This window comes from Empidonax traillii, unplaced genomic scaffold, assembly GCF_003031625.1.
Source record: "Empidonax traillii isolate 1590-97213 ecotype Southwest subspecies unplaced genomic scaffold, ASM303162v1 scaffold556:size416722, whole genome shotgun sequence".
In the NCBI taxonomy this organism is placed as follows: Eukaryota; Metazoa; Chordata; class Aves; order Passeriformes; family Tyrannidae; genus Empidonax; species Empidonax traillii.
The window spans coordinates 191,349-206,311 of NW_020955749.1; positions in this window are offsets into that span (position 1 = coordinate 191,349).

Below are 14,963 nucleotides of genomic sequence, written 5' to 3' on the forward strand. Positions count from 1 at the left end.
ATGTGCCTAAAATGTGCTGCTACTTCTTTTGCCTTCCCTCAGTCCTGTCTGAAAGCATCCCTTCAGCAGGAACAAGATGCTCTGTTAAACTAGGAGCGTTCTCAGTGGCCACTCACTGTAAGAAACCATAATAATCTGTAAGGCAATGTGCAGCTCTGATGTGCAAATGGGACTTAGGGAAGCCTCGCTAACAGGAAAACACAGACAGCATTTAAGCTGAGTTTCAAACTGATCATAATGCTTCACTTGACAAATATCTCGGTTTGAACTTCTTTAAGCCTTCAGGGCTTTAAGAAGAGAATGTCAGTCTCCTGCAGAATAAGTCCTTAATATTTTGGGCTTTCCTTTAGGAAGAGGAAAAAAGCTCTAAGCAGAGAAGAATCCAAAAAGAATACCTGATTTCATTGCTTTCATTGTACACCACTACATATCATTTTTTTTTCTCTCAGAAGCCAGGGGCATATCTTCTCTAAATATTTAACTACTTTCTTTCTAAGGCCATGTCTTCATGTCAGCACGCTGATTTGTGTAGTAGACATACCTGCCTTACTTTGGATCTAATATATTTAATACATCCAGACTTCAATAGCACACTAATAAAATCAAGGTCTAATAGTTATAGTGTGAGGTCAGGGTAGCCTGCAACATCTACTGGGAATTTCTTCCAACCGTTGCTCTGCACCGAGCCAGTCACACTAGTGCCACACCACACAGTACTGCAGGTCTTGCAGTGAAACTGGGGACAAGTGGGTTTTACCAGATGTAGAATTTTGACTACAGTTTAGCCTGATGGCTCATTAATGCCTTTCCAAAATGGAACCACCTCTGACAGGTCTCCCTCTCTTGCCTTCATGTTCACCCACCAGTCAACATAGACAAGCAGAGGCTGTGCTGTCTCCATCCCTGAAGGCTTTCAAGCCCCCTCTGTTTCAAGCCCTGAACAACCTGGCCTGACCTCAAAGCTGGCCTGGCTTAGAGCAGGGCTTGGTTTAAAGACTCCTGAGGTGTCCCAACCAGAATTATTCTCTGATACTATTATTTTAGCCCAGAGATGCCCTTCTTGACGTCTTGAATGGCTCTGTTCAGCTGTGTACAAGCAGCAACTACTAGGCTTTTTAGTCTGAGCATTTTCTAACTCAGCATCAGAAACCAAAGGAATGATTATATCAAAGACACTTTTTCCTCCCCTCACTTTCCCACAGTCAGGTAGTATTGATGTCTCCATCCTAGAAAGGAAACTGAGGCACATTCAGGTGTCATAAGATGGTTCTCACGGAGGAAGTAAAAAAAAGTTTAAGTTGACAGATGGCAACGCTCATGATGATTCTAGTCTAGTCTGATCAATACTTTGGGTGGCCTTTGATGTATGTTAACTGAAATTGAACAGAGATTCCTGTTCAAAAGGACTCTTCAACATTTCGAATGCAAATCCTGGTGCACACCCCACTTTCTTCAGAATCTCTGATCATCTCAGCAATCTTCCTGCTTCCCTGAAAAAGCAAGGTTTTAAAATGCTTCTTTCAATTTTTTTACCCTCTTCTCTTCCCTAAATTGTATTTATTTTGCTGTACATGTTGCTGCACAGATAGTCTGAAAGCCTCAGTCTTCCAATATGTGTGGCACAACTAGCCAAAGAAGTATAGGATAGGGGCTCGGAAGTTATAGCTCTCTTCCCAGTGTTGCTTCCTGGCTTTGTGTGATCTCATTTACAACAATCCTTCCCTCTGCTTCCTTCTGTAGAAGGTGGAAACAAGTAACAACCTCTCAGTGATACGAGAGTGTGAACATCTCATGCCCTGAGCTGGAAGGCGCAAAAGAAAAGCAAAGCACTCTTCATTGCAACAGCCCCATGACCTTACCCCCTCTTCCCCTGAGAGGACAAATCCAGCATTGGTAAACTTTCTGCCTTTCCTCCATCCCCTACAGCACTCTGGCTGTGCTCAATTGGATATTGTCTACTTCAGTTGGCTCCCCTCTGTCGCAGCCAAAGACATGCACCTCCTCCAAAAGCAGCCACAAACCACCCGCTGCACCTTGCTAGCCTTTATTTTTTTTCACTAGGCCCTCTTTCAGAAACTTTGGGCAACACTTAGCACTTAGCTGCCTAAGTGTCCTGGCCTTTCTGCCTTCACCAGCTCCCACAGAAAAGCTGTGGCTGTGCTACAGCCAACACTCTCTGAAGTGCTTGTGCTGCCACCAGCACTGTCCTTTGAGCTCAGCTGCCAATACTTCATTTCTGAAGGGAAGATGGAACAAAGACTTCCATGATCATCTAGTTAACATAGGAGAAGCATTTCAGAAACCTTACTAGCCCTGTTTTCAGTTGTTCCCTTGAAATCTAAGAACCTGTTCGCTTAGCTCTTTGTTAAATGGAACTGGGGTCCTCTTGGGAAATTTGCCTGTGGTGTCTGCCCAGACTTTGTAGCGGAATCGTCTGAAATGTCTTTACATGTGAGTGACATCTACATGTGAGCCAGACACCCTGGGCTCAGTTAAAAGAGATAAACAGGCATTTACAGGAAACAATTCATCTTCTCCTGTGGTAGATACCTAAAATAGCCCACAGCAATCACAAAATGATTGCTTCCCTCCACAGACTATAGATTTAATCTGGAAAAGCAGCCTGACACTGGATTTCAGTTGGCTGGTGCTTTTTGAGCTGCTCTATCTCATTTTAGACATTCACACAGGCAGACAGGTATGTACATATATGTACAGGAGCCTGCAGGAGAAAAATGCCCTTCCAGCCTGTCTCCTGGACACCAGACAAAGGACCTTGGATTCACTGTCCTGTTACCAACAAGATGAGGGTTGCTGCTTTCAGACTGGTTGGAATAATTTCCCTCCATTGCACCCCACATTTATATCCTATATGTTAACATAAATGGTCCATACTGGAATAGCTGAAAACTAAGAATTTGGCCCACAGTGCAACACAACAAAGAAATTATTAATAAAGTAATAATTGATTTTATTAAAAAGTAAACAAATCAACTGGGTTTCATGGCATCATGGCAAATGCCAGATCAATGTGTAGGGGTATCATTCCTGTTCTGCAGATAACTACCCCAACCTGGAAATTCGTGCAAGATGTCACGTTACAACTGTTACATCATCAGGAAAAAATCTCAATGGCTCATCATTGCCTGAGGGAGATGTCAGTCTTCCCAGCTTCTGTGCAGAGAGAAGTCTTACAGGAATTAACTCTTTCCTAGGTGATGAACATAGCTAGATTTTACTAGTATTTTTCCCACCTTGTTTGCCCAAAATTAATCATTATTCTCTTACTTTCCATTTCTGTCTTTCATTCAAGTCATAAACTGTGACTTTGCAGTGACAGCTGTCCATCACATCCACTGTGTGACTGAGGACTTCTCCTCCTCCACCTTGCTAGCATATTTCTGCTGCACACTGGTTGGTCACCACACACGGTCATTCCCATAGAAGACAATAAATGTTATTTGCTAAACACACGCCAGGTAGGCTCCCTGTTGTCTGGAGAGCAGCCCATTGTCTTCCATGAAGAAATACTCCCTGTGCATCACCAAAATGGCCCATCCTGTGGTAATACCCAAGGTAGTGAGAACATACATCCGCTTTCCCTGAAATATGTTCTGGGAGATGAAATGATAAAAGGGTTTTTACCAACTCAGAGATCACACACTATTGGTGGTTAGTGCCGATGTTAAGGGACCAGTGCTGCAGAGGTCCGTTGTCCCTGCAGCCCCATGCCTGGACAGGCCAGACCCTTCCCAGCAACAAATTCCCCCCCTGTCCAGAGGAGATGGAAGTGATAGTGCCTTTCTCCAGCTCCATAAAAAAGTCATTTCTAAGTCAAGAGAACAACGGATAGAATATATTTCCTTCTCCTTGATGTTTTGTACATAGAGATGCTGTTCTCAATCTTCAGCAGGTGCCAAGGCATGGGAGCTGCTCTTCATGCTGGATTGCTGTGGTTTGTGCCTGGTAACTGGAGTCTAAACAGCCCCTGCTATTAATGCAGGCTCTATCCTGTTGAAAGTTCACCCCTATGCCTTGGGCCAGGCTCACAATGAGCAGGAGGAGGTGTCCTGTAAAACAGAATTGCCTTTAATCTCTTCCCTCCCACCTGCATTTGTTCTTTGTTGTTTGGATCCCTCTTGCTCTCTCAGTCAGGTAGGACACAAATTCCTAAGTGTCTTCCTTCATTTTACTACTTTTTTTTTCCTGATGCAGAACTTTGCTACTACATCTCTTTTTCTCTCCAAACCCTCCCAGCTGCCTATTTCATGGGCACTACAGTCTACCTCCCCATCTACATACACTACCAAGTCTCTTAAGTTATATTAAAGCTGGGGTCTATATCCAGAAACCCACTGCTTCCCAGTTACCCAGTTTGGCACTGCCACTCTTTTTGCCCCTGTATCTCACTGAGAGGCCCAGTAAACCTGTGCTTACTTCCTCTGAAAGACTTCCTCTCTTTTGTCATCTTAATCACATGCCCTCCTGTACACAAGTTCTCGAAGTCACCATCTTGATTTTTCCTTCTTGTGCATTCAAATACTAATTCTCCTATCAGAACGCTCATACGTGCCTCCTCTCAACTCCCTAGCTGCTACCTCCTTCCAAGCTGTGCCATGCTGTAGTCACTGAGCAAAATCTGGAGGGGCTGATTTCCCTTCCCCGATCATGGTCACACCTTTCTTTCTTTTTCTTTCTTGCCTTTATTTTTTCCTTTCTTTTTCTTTCTTTTCTTTTTCTTTCTTTTCTTTTTTTCTTTCTTTTTCTTCCTTCCTTTCTCTCTTCCTTCCTTTCTCTCTTTCTTCCTTTCTCTCTTTCTTCCTTTCTCTCTTTCTTTTTCTTTTTCTCTCTCCCTCACTCCATGCCTTCTTTCTTTCCTTTCTACCTTCTCTCAAATTCAATTATTTTATTCCCTTTAATGCTGTGCATGCTCCAAACAAGTGACTTACTTTCCTCCAGAGGAACTAAAGCCCCCTCTGCCCAGCACAAAATACATACTGTGCTGCCCCTGAATGTCTCAATTCAAGAAGCTTTGAGCTCCCATTGTTTGCAGTTCACAGAGTTCACCTGCATTTTAGTCTCCTCATCTATTAAAGAAAACAAAGTGGAGAGGAGAGAGAAGGAGAAATACGGCTGTAAAAGCAGCAGTTGGTCAGAGAACCCTCGTGTTCCTGGTACCAGTTGTGGGCCAATCAATCAGTCTCAAATAGCCCACTGGAGAATAACTGCCCAACTTACCCAAATTTATTTTCTTTAATAACAGAATCCTCCTGTGACCCTGCAGTTATTGCTGACACAAAGCAAGGCCTTCTTGAGCCTGATATCTGCTCCCTTGCTCCCTGCTGTGTGCAGAGCAATGGAGCCATCGTCCCCTTGTTTTCTGCAGACAGCAGCTTTAAATCACTGACAGCCACTTCTGTCTGTTAGGGCTGGGAGAGACCTTCCTGCACAGGTCACTCACTTGTGACTTGTGTGTGTTCACCCTTGTGTGCTCAGGCTTGGTAAAATAAAGATCAATAGGCCTGGGAATGTCTGCTTATTGCTTGAGTGCTTGGCTCTGCAAGGGCTGTGAACACTATCCAAGGTGATGGAGGGAATGGATGATTACACAGATACTCACTGCTGGTGTGCCCCAAGCAGACAGACACTGAGATTACACAACGGAAAATGGAAACTTCAGGATTGTAGGCCAGGTCTGTATTGTGGGCAGAGTCTCAGGGCACAACATCTTGTGTGACACATTTATTGGAAACTGTGATCCTTCTTTTGGGGGTGTTCAAAATCCTTGTGAGAAACACGGAAGCTAGTTTTTGGAGTTCTGAGAGAGGAATCCTACTCAGCCCTCCAGGTTCAACTGTAAAGTAGGTCTTTAGAAGGTAAATGCAAACTCTTTGAAGGGTAAATGAAGTTTTCTTAGAGGTGACATAAAATCCACATTGGTCTTTATGTTAAAAACCAAAAAGTGTCTATAGAACATTTATAAAAAACTTATAGAATGAAATCTGCATTTTTCAAAGACTCGTAGCTTTTTCACTGTATTTTAGAAACTCAGGGGAGACACGTCTACGGATTTTATGCCACATTTGAACCCTGCAGTGCAACCTCAGAGCAGGAGTCCAAGTGTGCTGCTCTACCTTCATGCAAAGATTTGGTCATCCTGGAGGAGCCTTCTACTGCTAGTTGGAAGGCTCAAGGCACTCGGACACTAACACAGCAGCACCCAAAGGCTTTCCCTCAGGAAATCCCAGGCGCTGAGTATAGGGCACACACACTGCCTCTGCCATTGCCAAGGCAGGACACAGCTCCTGTGAAACACATTTCCAGGGTGCCTTGCACTGCATGCCTTGCTTTCCTACCAAGGTATGAGAGTGAAGTTCGGATGTTTCGTGCCAAGGGCTGCCCCAGATACACAGAGTCCCTTCCCCAACAAACAGCTGGGTGTGCTTGGGACTACCCACTCTCTTCAGCTGTACAGCTTGGAGCTGGACAGGGATGGGGACTCCGTGTGTCCCAGAGCCCTCCCTATCTTCATGCACCCCTCTGCTCAGAGCCACCCTGATGGGAAGACCTTGTTCCTGGGGCAAGGCTGAGGCAATGTCCTGCCTGCCTGGGCATGCTGAGAAAGGATAGGGCACCCTCAGCAATGCTGCTTGGATGTTCCCATTGCTCCTACCTCCCTGCCAAAAGTCTCTTCCTGTGGAAACAAAAGCCTGCATTACCACCAACCATACAGAGGTTTCACTGGGATGAATTAGGGTAAGGGCTGTCACGGCTGCAGTGCTGCCTGTCACTGAAAGGGAAAATTCACGTGTTCCTTGTACAATTGATCTTTCTGCTAGAAGTAGAGTACCCCAGATCAAACTCTGATTTCAGTTCCCATCTCTGAGAACAGATCTGCTGCCCAAGGATGGAGAGAGATCATGTCACCCACTGAAGGAAAAAGAGAGTTTTGACCCTTGACTTCTCTCGTTCAGTGACAGGGAAGGCCCAGGATACATTTTCTGGGCATGTAGGTATAAAGCAAATCTCATCTTACTGTGCACTGGAAGCAGGATTTATAAAATCAAAACATGGATCAGCTTGGCTGCTTCCCTTCAGTGAGGGTTTTAAAATCCTTCCCCTTTAAAAAGCTGCATTTTTTCTAAAGCTCAAGGACTAATTACAAGAGGAAACTTCTTCACTGTGCCTGTACTGGAGAGCAGATTCTGGGAAAGGAAAATCCACTCCAAAACTGCAAGAATGCCTGCAAGGCAAAGTTTCTATCCAAATCCAAATCTTTGCAAGGTCCAGGAGAGGACGTGTGTTCCCTGGGAGGGGAGAACAGGGCCAACCTCTGCCCTGCCAAGGTTAAGCAAGACCTGGAGAAAGAAGAGAGAAAAAGCTGGAACTTAAGGAAGGGAGATCATTGTGGGTGCTGGGTAAGCCTGTAATGAGGGAACACCGTGCGGTCTACAGGTATTTCAGGTATTTCCAGGTGAGGCAATGCCCTCCTCTTCTCCTGGCCTGTGTGGGCAGGGTGTGTGCTGCAGCACACCCTAGGGAAGTCCTGGACCACATAGTGCTGCAGCGACTGGGAGTAGCTGGGGCAGCACTCAGAGCAGGGAGCTTGGAACTGGTACATGTCCCCTGTGCAGCTGTAATCCAGAGATCCAGGCAATTTAGGTTTGGCACATCCTGTTGGCAGCCTCTCCTAAATAGAGCAGCATGGGGGTCCTTTTGCAGGACACATGAGGAAGCAGGGCTGCATTTCACTCACCTGGTAGGGCTGCTGCTGCTCACCCCGTGCTTTGTCCCCCATGGCTCTGTCCACGGGGTTGTCCTATCATTCCATCTCATATGGAACAATTAATGGACTTCAAGCTAAAACGCTGGCACAGGCTGTGGACAAATGTGTTTTTTCCAACCATTATCTTATTTGCACCTGGATGCAAGCCAAAATGTATAAACCTTCCTGGGACATTAATTGGCTTCTGATTGCCTGTCCCTCAATATGGCAAGGGCTGTTTGGCTTTTCATAGGGTTGCTCAGTCCCCTAATCTTATGTGAAAATTATCTGGCATGAATTCTGCAAGTCAGAATGGCAAAAGTATAATTAATTCCCTCTGTGAAGTGAAAACAGCCAATTTTCCACAGCGTCAGCTTGAATATCAACAAGTCATGGAAATAATATGCAAAAAAGCAGACAAAATTTGCACACACACCAGATAGACTGAATTTTTATGGGGCAGCAGTGCCTTATATGCCGCTGGATAAAAATGTCAATACATACCTGAAGAGCTCTTTATTCCTGTATGTATTCAGTTGAAAGACTGGAACAGCCCTTAAAGAAAACCTCCTTTTCTGATCAGTAAGAGGAATTTGCTGAGAATACATGCTTATGTAATTTTTTTCTAGACACTGTCATTTTGCATGTCAGTCCCTCACAGATATCTCAACATAGAATGGTAATGAATTTTCTCTAACCAGGGGTAGGGATTTAAAAGTTAAACATTTCTGAATCCCAAGCCCATCCCTTCCAGTACCTAAGGCTTTCTCTCCTCATAGCAGACTCTGTGTGCTTACATTCTGTCTTCCTTCTCACCTTGCTGGTCAAGAGCTGTGCCCCTGCACCATTAGAAAATTGTTTGCACAATCTGCACCTGACCTAAGCTCCAACAGTTCTAAGAGAGGACCTCATTTTTCCTTGATGCCTCAAAACAGAGCAGTCACCACAGTCTGGCTGTCCTGGAAACCTGCTGGATAACATGTATATCTGGAAGCCCAGTAAAACAGTCTCTGAGGGCTAGTCCTGACCCTCTGACCACTGGTTGCTCTGCATGGCTGATGATTTGGAAAGGATGGGTTTCCAAAGGAAAACTGGAGCTGCTGGTGCACCAGGGAAACTACGCTGCATTACTTCTCATAAAGAGTGGTGTAGCACCTCCCAAGTCTCCATCCATTGTTTTGCTACAGGTGAATTGCAAAGCAAAGAAGAAAAGCAAGTTATGCTCAAACAGCGTCAAATACAACTTACTAACTGGGCCCTGGTGAACATCCGGAACAGATGTTACAGATATATGTATCACCTCTCCATGACCCTGATGACACTTCCTGTTATATTCTGGGATGGTAGGGAAATTAAATATCAGCACTGATGTCACAAAAGTCAGCATGTACAAGCAGTAAACTGAGATGTCTTATCTCTTTTTTTCTTTACCAGCATACTTAAAATAATGAGTAGGTAGTGCAGGTATAGGATATATTTTGGAAAATATGGATTCTTGGATGCAATTACTTCACTATGTATTACATGGACAGTGTTGGTGCTCACAATGTCATTCTTTGTGTTACTGCAAGCTAACAATTTCGAATTAAAATATCTAATAAAGAAGGCCTGTATTCACTAACCATTTTTCTTTCCTTTACCTGTATATAGCCTTACCAGTGGGAATAATAGAGAGAGAACTCCATCTTCTTCCATCACCCGTTTTTACATTACACTTTACACATCCCAGCAGCTTCCTCACCATCACAGCAACCACTTTATATGTCTCTCCTTGCTGAACAATTCTTAGCAAAAGGCCACGATAGCTCTTTGTGTATGTAAAACGTAGCAGAAATATTAAACCAAAGATCAAAGGCAGTTCTGTTCCTCAGATATTTTCCCTGACCCTTTAAACTGGCTGGGTGCAGAATGAGTAATAAGGACCAGACCCTGCCATCAATTAAACAGAGTTAAATCCAGAGTGGGCTGCTGTAAATCAAGTTATTTTAGAGTTACACAATGTAACCAGGAGCAGATCTGCATCTTCAGGCCAAAGAACCAGATCTCAAAGGGAAAACCCCAACTCTCTCTGTCTTCGTTTCACCTAAACCTGCTGTCTCTTCACATAAACAGCCCTGTCTGCCTGCTTAGAAAAGCACACAAAGTTAAAACCTTCCTAAGCTACCCAGTCAGAGCAATCCTACCTCTTAGCACTGCCATTTTGGCTAACAGAAAAATCAGGTTTTTATTTAACTAACGTGTCAACATGCAGCCCAAAAGGACTGTACAACATCTAATTTTTATCAGCAGCTATAAAAGGTGGATGCTTGAATAGCCTGGGTGCAAAGCTTACTGGAGGAGAAATAAAACCAAAAGACCTTAACTGCTAAATAAAATGTATCTGGAAGCACATTTTTCTCCTCACATATGATGCTTCTCCGCCTCATGCAAGCCTAATGCCATAATCCTGCTAAATATCTGCAAATTGGCACCACATCGGATTGAGACAATAGAGGGGGAAAAGCAAAGTGATGCAAGTCATGATATACTTCTTATTACAGCGATAGCATTTCACAAGATTAAAGAGGATTTTCTAGGCAATGGAGACAAATCCAGCACCAGCTTTATTGAGAAAACGTTGCAGATGCTTCACCCGTTAACATGTGGTAGCGCAAACAAAGGAGATTATCTCCTTTTCCAAATGAGCATCATCGATGCTGCCATTCCATTTATTAAGCATTTTCTCACTGCTTTTGAGAGGCAGTGTGTGTTGGCTGTGGGGACCTGCATGAGGCAGTGGAATAGTCTTTGAAGCAGAAGCTCTAGCCTGGTTGCAGCACCCAGGGAAATTATTAATCAGCAATATTGCTCTTGGGAGTAACACCGCCAACTAGAACAGGAAGAGGGAAATGGGGAAAAAAAAAGCAACACCAAGCCCTTCCATCATGGGGATTTTATGGGCCATGTGTCCTGAGAACCTTTACTCTGGTCAACCCAGGGAGACAAAGCTATTTGTAAACATCAGATTGTGCTATCTTTTTGCCACCTCAATTGCTAATCATCAGAAACAGAAATGCCTGGGTGAGAAATACGGAGTGTCAGGGAAAATGAATGGGAGCCCGTGCAGCAACCTCTGTTCCCCAATGGAAACGCCTCTGAAGTCAATAAACTGGACTACAAAGCAAATGGGGGCTTGCATTAAATCAGGACCCTAGGATCTAGTACTCCCCAGCCCCAAACCCCTTTTTATTCTATTACAGAAATAACAACTGTCACGACTGAGAAAAGCCCCAGTAGTCCCAGGGCACTGCTTGGTTGCAGCCCTGACCCTGCCCACTGTCACTTCCATTTCTTTCGCTGTGCCACTCTCTCCTCTGTGGTCCTCTGCGTCCAAAGCGCAGGTCAATATTTCAAGCCTCATAAATGTTAAGACTCTCAGCTGTACAGTAAAGTGACACAAAGGACTCATAAGAAAGCTGCTGTCACATGCTGATTCACTTTGAACTGTTGCAGATGGATGAGGGTCTGGGGCTGCTTCCTGGTCAGCCAGTCCTGGCTCACACCGGAAAACTTTACCAGCAAACACATCCCCCAGGCAGAACCACCTGGTCCCAATTAGGATGGATTTGTGGCACTTTAAAGGGGTTTAGTGACTGCTTTAGCTGACTCTTCAGATGAAGAACTCAAAAAATCTGGCCTGGATCCCCAACCATAACGGTGCTTCTCAAGGCACCCTTCCATCATCAGGCTTGCCGCCAAGTGCCTCCTGTCCTCTTCTCATCAGTATTTTGATGTTCCTACTTCCAAAAACATTGAATTAATCAGCTGATTTTCTGTGTTCACAGGGGTAAAATGCCTGATCATCTCCACAGTCTGCTTCCTACATTGTGACAGTAAGCTCCCAACTCAACAAGGGAAAGTTTCACCTCTTTCAAAATCAGGTTAGAGCTCAACCTGCTTGCTTTTTTTGCATTTTCCTGCTAAATGCAGCAGCTATAACAATGTCATACTCCACTATTTTCCTAGCCTGGAGCAACAGTATGTCAAATGTTCCCATTGCCTGAAGTCAAGCAATGGCAGATGTACATTGCTGAAAGCCTGGGATCACAATCTCCCAGAAGATTAGGAATATTTTAAAATTACTGGGCCAACTGCTCTCCATGACCCCACCAGAAACACTGTATTTCCACAAGTGTCTCTAACAACCAAATTTATGATGGGAAAAAGAGCATCCACTGCAACTGGGCAAATGACACATTTTGCACAAAATATTTATCCAGTGTGTCAAAATCAGTTTTAAGTTATACTTTGAAAGACATGGTGACCTCTCTCTCAAAGTGCATTGGCAGAAGAACATGATTTTGTGCTGCCGCTCTGCCTGCCACCACAGGCAGCACAAAAATTTGTAGCTTCTTAAGGACATAATGTAACTGGGGATTTGTGCAATCACACTTTAAACAACGATAAAGAAACTTTGTTTCCATTGGGTCAGTGATCAGCAAAACTATTGAACAATCTCTGGTGAGCTACCCTGCAAAGTGGCAAAGACTTGTGGCACACCTGAAAATCTTGGCCTAGGGTACTGGAGCCTTACAGTACCGAGGTGCAGTAGGAAAATTTCACTATCTGCGTCCTCCAGATAGAGGGGATGATGGCAGAAAGCAGTCACTTGACTTTCATACTTAACTTTCACACTAAGATAAAAAATCCATAGAAAAAAATGGATCAGAGGAACCCCTGGGCAGTTCCTCCTTCCCAGTACTACTCTCACAACAAAGATTATTTCCATATGTTCACATGGAGGGTGGATACTACAATAAAGAGTAGCATAGTGGACCACATGGACAATACAGTCTGTTGGGAAAGTGCCAGTCTTCTGTGAAATGAAAATCTTCTGGAAAGCTGCTGCAGTTGTAAGGGGTAAAGGCATGTTTGGCGATAAGGGGGATCCCAGGGACAGGATGGCTGGATTTCCAGAACATTTCCACGCCAAAGTGTGTTGAAACACTACCAATAAAATGTTGAGCAGTACCTGGAAGAGTGCTGAAGAACAAAACGTGGGATATAGACTTGCCTACATCTCTGCTCTCTGCCCTTTAGGAATGGGTCAGTGGGGTTAGGGGAGACCCAGAGGGACAGCAAATAAAATGATTTAGGGGATGGAGCAACTGTTCTATGAGGAGACACCAATAAAAGCTCAGATTTTTCAGCTGAGGAGGAAAAAAGCAAACACAGACGGTTTGGTGGTTTACAAAACAGAGAAGGTGGTAGATCGAGTCACACTGCCACTTACCTTGTCACCTGGCCACCTATTTTACCTGTAAGTTGCTCTATACTACTTCCCAAAACGCTGGAGCTAGGGGGTATGTGATGGATTGAATGGGAGCTCAGTTCAGAACAAAGAAAAGCAAATAATTATTTACATAATACTTCTCTACTGTGTAATAGATGTGAGATTTCTGGGGCTGGCTGCCCTGGGCAGCTGGCATCAGCAAGGGAGAAGGCAAATTCACGAGTAACAGCTCCGTGCAGATACTGAAAGGACTAAGCAGGCATGTACCCACAAATGTCTGCCCTCATTCAATTGCAGGCTTGAGTCAGATGCTAGAAAATGGATTGATTGAAAGCCCGAGGTTTCACATTACTTTGCATTTTCTGCTCGAATCCCTGTGTATCTTCTCCGGTGGCAGCAGCCCAGGTTTTGGCCTCCTTCTGGGTTACCCAGCCTGCATAAACATACGTGCGTGTCGAAACTGTTTCCAGGAACGCCTTCCTCTCCCTGCAACCTCTTATCTCCCGGAGGAGATTGTCAGAGGGTACTTCAAAGCCCTTTGAAAATGGCCAGGGCTCTGCCTGTAGCCCAGCAGATACAGGCGCCCTCACCCCAAGAAGTCAATGGCTGCCCCACAGGCAGGCGTTCGGAGCCGCCTTATCACCACCACAACAGCGAGCACTGGGAGAGACTTTACCCCCTCACTATCACAACCCAATCTTCAGTCTTTGCAGTATGCCGCCCATTGTCTCCCCAGATTCACCCAGGTGGGTTGTGGCAGATTACGAAAATGAGGGGAAACAAAGAGGAGTGGTTTTGCTCAGTCCTGAGGACCAGGGAAGCCTGAAGCCTGCTGAGCTTGTAATTAAAATGTGGAAAGGCCATGACAGAGCTCAAAAGATAGAAGAATGGGATACAGGCAGCAGAAAAATGCTGAGCACCAGGCTTCAGGCAACATGCCGTTTTGAATAAAAAGTAAATGAAAAAATTGCCTATAGAGAGGGGAATGCAAAGAAGAGGCGGCTGCGGAAAGAGCGTGGAAGAGCGGGGCCTATTGTTCAAGCACTGCCCTCAGATAAATCTTCTTCCACCAGTGTTCCTCCACCAAAAGACTATGAGATGTAGTGAGGCAGAGGAAAGCTGTGCAGCTGTTTTATGGTGTTATTATCCCTGCTGAACTACAGAAGAACAATTGCCTGTCAGGACAAAAGACAGGACAACATGCACGCAGTTCTCACCCCTTCAGCAACTTGAAAATGGAAACCCCAAATAAAAAAGTCACATTTCTGCCTGGAACCTGTTTTCTGCTCCTGTTAACAAGTAGCAGCACCTCAAGGGCTGGCATCACTGGAACAAGCTGCCCAGGAAAGTGACGGAGTCACCATCCTTGGAGGCATTTAAAAGACATGTAGATGTGGCACTTAGGGATATGGTTTAGCAGTGGATTTGGCAGCACTGGGTTAATGGTTGGACTTCATGATCTTAAAGGTCTTTTCCAACCTAAGTGATTCTGTCACCAGGGTCACAGGCAAGATGGCCACAGAGGGCCCATGATACACTCATGGCCAGGGACATTCCACCATGATAGGAAAAGAAGCAGCTGACTGGACAAAGACCATGCTTTACCCCATGTCATATTTATCCCATCCATACTAACCTCAATAGGCCACTGCTGCTAAAATTACTCTCCCAGTCAGAGAGGCTTTAGAAAGACGTTTGTAGTTAACTGAATAAGTTGTGGACCAGGAGTCAGAAAAATCAGATAGGTACACAGGAGGTTGGTGATGACAACATGCTTTCTGAAAAAGTGACCAAAATGCTTTGCAACAGGTATTGTGTTGGGATTGCATAAACCAAGTGATTACACCTGTCCTCTGATGAACAATAACCAAAGAACCCCTACATGACTTTGTTAGGCAGGTACTAGAACCAGCTCCTTTGGATAAT